This window comes from Vigna unguiculata, chromosome 6 (assembly GCF_037176805.1).
Source record: "Vigna unguiculata cultivar grain cowpea cultivar isolate G323 ecotype 2 chromosome 6, ASM3717680v1, whole genome shotgun sequence".
In the NCBI taxonomy this organism is placed as follows: domain Eukaryota; kingdom Viridiplantae; phylum Streptophyta; class Magnoliopsida; order Fabales; family Fabaceae; genus Vigna; species Vigna unguiculata.
Window position 1 is genome coordinate 31,893,182 of NC_140797.1, and position 6,000 is coordinate 31,899,181.

At 33.4% G+C, this 6,000-nt stretch overlaps 1 long non-coding RNA gene across 1 annotated transcript; it reads right to left on the bottom strand.

Moving 5' to 3' along the window:
* Positions 1–741: 741 nt before the first annotated feature.
* Positions 742–2,674, bottom strand: LOC146885803 (uncharacterized). The gene is made up of 2 exons (XR_014995630.1): positions 2,461–2,674; positions 742–1,028 (listed from the first exon to the last, which is right to left on the bottom strand). It is a non-coding gene; the product is annotated as an uncharacterized LOC146885803 (long non-coding RNA).
* Positions 2,675–6,000: the final 3,326 nt, after the last annotated feature.

The window sequence follows — 6,000 nt, forward strand, 5'->3', positions numbered from 1 at the left end:
TAGATTTTTTCAGCATAAGAGAAAATAACTCATGCCGTGTGAAAAAAGTTTCTCTAGAAACACAACATTTGTGTTGCAAGGTTTAATAGTTTTTCTATTATTATTATTATTATTATTATTATTATTATTAATACTATTATTATTAAGTTTAAAAAATTTTCACTTCTTCAAAATTTGTTAATTTAATTTATCTCTTAACAAGTAAAATTGAACTAAATATTCATAATAATATAAATTAAAAGCAGTCATCTCTACTAACAAAAATAAAATTGATTTGTTTAATGAAAGTACAGATACTCTAATAGTGACTGTAGTCAGAGATACAAAACCCTACTGTCTCAGAAGTTATGGCGCACATAAGAGCAGAAAATGTTGGTAGAAAGTCAGATATCCGGCCCTAATAACTGCGACGGTGACAGCTAATAGTTTGATTTGATGAAAACCATTAAAATTGAACAATAATGAATATTGAACATTAAAAATGTGAAAATGTCATTTTTATATTTTTCTAGTATAATTATTTAAATATTTATTACCCTTAGGTTAACAATATTTTATTTTTTAATATTAAAATAATATTTAATAACGTTTACATAATTTAAATGTTTAATTTTTTTAAGTTATATAAGTTATAGAGATATACTTATATAAAAAGAATTTTTGCATTTTTATATAGACATTTTTTTTCTTTCTAATTTTACGATTTGGGTGTGACATCCCTTTTTAATAGATTACACTACTAAATAAAGTATCACACAGTTATAATAACGAGAAGCACTCAGATGAACATAAAACGTAGGAGAGGTAACTGTTACAGTCATCTAGAAGTGTACAGTGAAAACAAATTTGGGCATACTACTATGTCATACACAACATAAGAGAAAGTTAACAGTCATGCAAAAGAAAAGCTCCTAGAGCTAGGGATTACAAGGGACACTAGGGCCATAGACTGCTCCTGAGAGTCACACAACAGATTCCCTAAGCTGCACCACTGCTACCACCAGGCCTACTCCCAGAGTTTCCTCCATCTGCTCCCACCAAGGGTGATCATCGCAAAAGAAAAAAACACAACAGGAACATAAACAGAAAATGCAAGGGTAAGCTAGTGCAATTTAATCATATTATGATACAACAGACAAGTACTTAAACATTCCTTAACATGCAACACAACAAACACAGGGCATCATATTGTAGCAAACAAGCAGGACACTATGACTCAATTATCCGGATAAATATATTAGGATCGGATTCACTGCATGCTTGCACTTGTGGTGGCCTCTACTGCTCTGCAGAGCCATTGCCAATGGGTTTCACCCTACCACACACAAGGTTAGCCTTTAAGAGTCTAAGGCCATTATCCTGCCATAGACTAGGGCCTCCCGCTACTCTCACCACTTGGGTCAGTTTGCTCTACATGAGACTCACAGACCCTTTAGAGTTTCGGGATGCGGTCCTTACTTGAATCCATATCTTATTATATACACTACACACCACCATGAGATCTCCCCACGAGACTCATGGAATTACGTCTATCACATACAAATTTCATGTTTATCACACCCCAACCACCACTTCCATCTCATATATTAAATTCTCATTTCACCCAACCATAACATAAGAATTCCATGTCATTACTCATACCAAACATACCAATCCCAGTGCATATAACTCATACAGTTACCCCATAATCGTACATGTTCGAGATAAATAGCTACACACAATGTAAATGGAGATGTAACACATAAATCTGCACGATTCTCGCCCAGGCTAGAAGTCCTCGCCTAAGCTACAACAACTGTCTCGCTTAGGCTAGGCCTTCTCGCCTAGGCGAGACCTGGAACAGTGGCACTCTGCAAGCATCTCGCTTGGGCGAGACCAGCTCACCTGGGCGAGACCGTCCTTCGCCCAACAATAAAACACCTCACCTGGACGAGGCTGCGAACAGAGCACACTAACTTCTCCTTCGAGAACTCGCTTGGGCGAGGTACTCTCGCCTGAGCGAGACAACGCATCGCTCAAAGACAAGGGCCTTTCGCCTGGGCGAGTTGCTCGAGTAGAACTTGGGTGAGTCTCAGGCGCTCTCGCCTAGGCGAGATCGACAGTTCTCGCCACTGTCCCCACACATGCAGTAGAGTAACAGTTCAATCCAACACCCAAAAACACATGCACCCAGTTTCAATCGATTACACATACTTCTCAAGCTTATAAACATGCAACAAACCAAAAAGACACCCAAAAACAGCTTTGAACGGTTAAATCTAGCTTCCCTTACCTCTGTTTTGAGTACCAAACGCAACAGACCCTAACTAAGGGAATACCACTGCTCCAGAACTGCGAGGAACGAGCTGAAACGTGATTACCAGGATAAACGAGGTAAATACATGGAACCCTAACCAACCAACATGCTCAAACAGTGAAATGAGGGAAAAAGAAGACCAAAGGCTCTAGAGTTTGACTTACCAGGAAGTACAGGGTCGATTTTGTTAGCTCAGGATGGAAGAAGATTGTGCCCTAGTAGAGCACCTAGCAGCAGACAGGAGAGGGGAAGGAGTTGTTTCTGGAAAGGTGACAAACGAAAATGAGAAGGTTGAGTGAGGTATTGGGGTTCTACTGTAGGGCTGGCCTTGGGCCTACGAAGAGGCCAGGCCCAACACATAAAACTGAAAAAGGAGCTTACATTGGGTAACAATTATTTCAAAGTAAAACAATCTCATTTCCATTTTATTTTCTAAATAATCATTAATTTCAAGTTAACTATTTAATAGAATAAAATAGTTATTTTACTATTTTTTTAAATTATTACATATTTAAATTCAGTTATTTTTTAAATTAAATTAATTATGTACAATAAAAGAAAAAGACACACATAAACATACTATCAGAAAATAAATTACTAACGATATTACCTATTTACCCCAGTTATAATCTTGATAGCTAGAGATGTCAAAATGGGTTTCAACCCGTGAGCCAACCCGGCTCACCACGGGTTCGAGCCGGGTTGGGTTGAGAAAAATTCAACTTTTTCAAAAGTGGGTTGAACTCAACCCGGCTCACTTAACCCACGGGTTAAACGGGTTCGAGCCGGGTTGAAGGTGGATTGGCCCACTTAACCCACCAACATTTTTTTACAATTTTTTTTTTATTTTTTTTAAATTTTCTTTTAATTTTTTTTTTAATTATTTACTACTCCAATTATATTTGTTCACAATTTCATATTTTTAAATGCTAGAATGTTGCTTAATTATATTTGAATTATTTGAATGTTTAATTAATTTGATTGTCAAGTTATATATGTTGATACTTTAATCTTTAACTATAATCTTTATAGTAAATTACTCAAGTAACCGTCTTATAAACAATTTTTTCTAAATTAGCATGAAAAAAATGTATAGTTTTTTTTATTTATATTTTGTTGAATAGCATGACAGAAAATTTGTAATATTAGTCATGCTTTCTTAGACTAATGGATACTCTCTTGGAAATAATTCTTCATATATTGGTGGTGAGCGTGATCAAAATATTGGTTCTTAATTTTACTATGATTGTCATCTCATGGGTTACTTAAAAATTTATTTAAATATTTGAATAATAAAAAAAATAAATAAATAATTTTTTTAGGTGGGTTGGTGAGCCAACCCACTTAACCCACCAACCCGTGGTGGGTTGAGCCGGGTTACAAAATTTCTGGCTCACCAGAAAGTGAGCCGGGTTGGGTTCACTCATTTTGAACCCGGCTCGTGGTGAGCCAACCCGGCTCACACGGGTTGGCTCACTTTGACATGTCTATTGATAGCTAATTAATTGTTAGGCGATGTGAAATATTTTTTTTAATATAGTGGTAGTAGCTAATTAAAGTGATGGATAGTTTCCTAAAATGTTTATATGCAAAAAGTTTCGTAAGATAATGTGTTTCTTAATTTTTCGGAGATTTTGAAACTTTTTTTGAGATTCTATAATTCTAAGGTTCAACCATAAGATATCATTTTATTTTATTTTATTCAATACTAAAAAGATAAGATCTTTCATTTGTGAAATTCTTATACAACATAAAAAAAAAATACACATAAAAGAAAGACATTAGTTGGAGTGACAATTTTTCTTTAAAAGAATTAAAATTAATAAAATCTATAGCACTTACAATTTTGTAATCTTGAACAATAATATTTCTCTACAATGTAAAAGATTATTCTTTAGAAAAACAACTCAAATCATTTGTAAACATGAAAAAAATGTTTTAAAACACAAGAAAATTCTTGACTTTTAAAAACAGTTTGAAAATAAAGTGACGGTTGACGAGATAATGGTTTATATTTAATTATAATCGGATTATTATATTTTTATATAGCATATAAAATGTTTTGAATTAGTAGAATTAATTATTACTAATCATAATTAATTATTTATGAAAGTTAATTTTCTAGATTCGATAATACAATTGAGATTTTTTTTTTAAATAATCAATTATTTGAGAAATTAATAAAAGTATTTTATTAATATAATTAATTTTTATTAATCATGTAACATATTATTATGATATGAGATAATCAATTACTCACGAATGAAATGAATCCACTTTTTTTTTCTGCATAAGCTTAACATGATTAATAATGATAATAAAACCGAATATAAAATTTTAATATTAGATGTCGATCTACAATTTCCATCTAATATTCTAAATCGATCAATAATAATAAAAGAAAAATTATTTTTTGACTACTAAATTTTGAACAACTTTCTCTTACAACATGACGTGTCATTTTCTGAGTGATTTTTCATTTTTTCATTTTCTCATTCTCAATATTCCAAAACTATTTAAAAGATGACACCTCATAAGGCCCCTTTTAATTAATGTCTGTTTTAAGAGTGGGTTTGGGCCTGGCCTATTTGAAGGCCCAGAGTAGGGGTGGCAATGCGGCCCGGTCCAGTCCGTTTAGGCCCGGTCCGCATAAGGCCCGCACAACGCGGGCTGGCCCGCCCCACATACTCCTTGGCCCACGGGCCACGGACCGGCCCGCTTTTTTAAATTTTTTTTTTTAATTTTTATGATAAAACTTTCAATGTTTAAAAATTGGGAAACTTAGTTCACAAAATTAAGTAAAGACTTTGGAGAATTAGATGATAAATTGATAATTCAACATTTTCATCATATTCATACTATGACATACACAATGTATTCTTTAAATTTTAGCACATTAAAAATTACATAATACTTGTCTTTTCCAATTATACAAGAATTTAAAATGTTAATGCAAGAGTCCATAAAAGAAGTAATTAATATACACAAGTGCAAGTTTTTTTTTTATGCGGGCTTGCGGGTCGGCCCGCGCAGGCCGCGGGCTAGCCCGAGCGAGCCGCAGGCCTATGCAGGCCAGGCCCGCACGTAGAGATGGCAAATAAACCCGTCCCCGTGGGTATTGTCCGAACCCGTCCCCGTTTTGACGGGGAATCCCCGCATTGACTGGGTATGGGTATGGGTATGGGGAATCCCCGATTTTTTCAATTGGGTATGGGTATGGGGATGGGGATGAATATATCCCCGCCATAATACCCGTCCCCGCCATATTTCCATCATCGTTTAAATTATTAAAATATTCACAATTAATTAAGTAACCCTATATATTCTTTTTATTTTTTATTTCTTCTAAATATTTGGTTTGTCATGAAACTCATTCTTATCTCCAATATATTTTTTATCTTATCATAATTTTTATGTAATTATGTTAAAATGATGTATGTCAATTAAAAAAAAAATTATGTCTGACATTTGAATATTTCTATTATTTTTTAATATTTTTATTTATTGTATATTTTCCTTTCACATGAGAATGTTTAATACTCTTAATTTAAGTGTTTAATAGCATAAACATTTCATTTACTTGGTAATATAAAAAAATCTTTTCTTATTATTATTAATTTTTATTTCATTTCAATAACTCTTTTATTTCGCTAAAACAATTTTTGTTATTTTTCAACCATTGAGTATATATGTTGATATTTGAA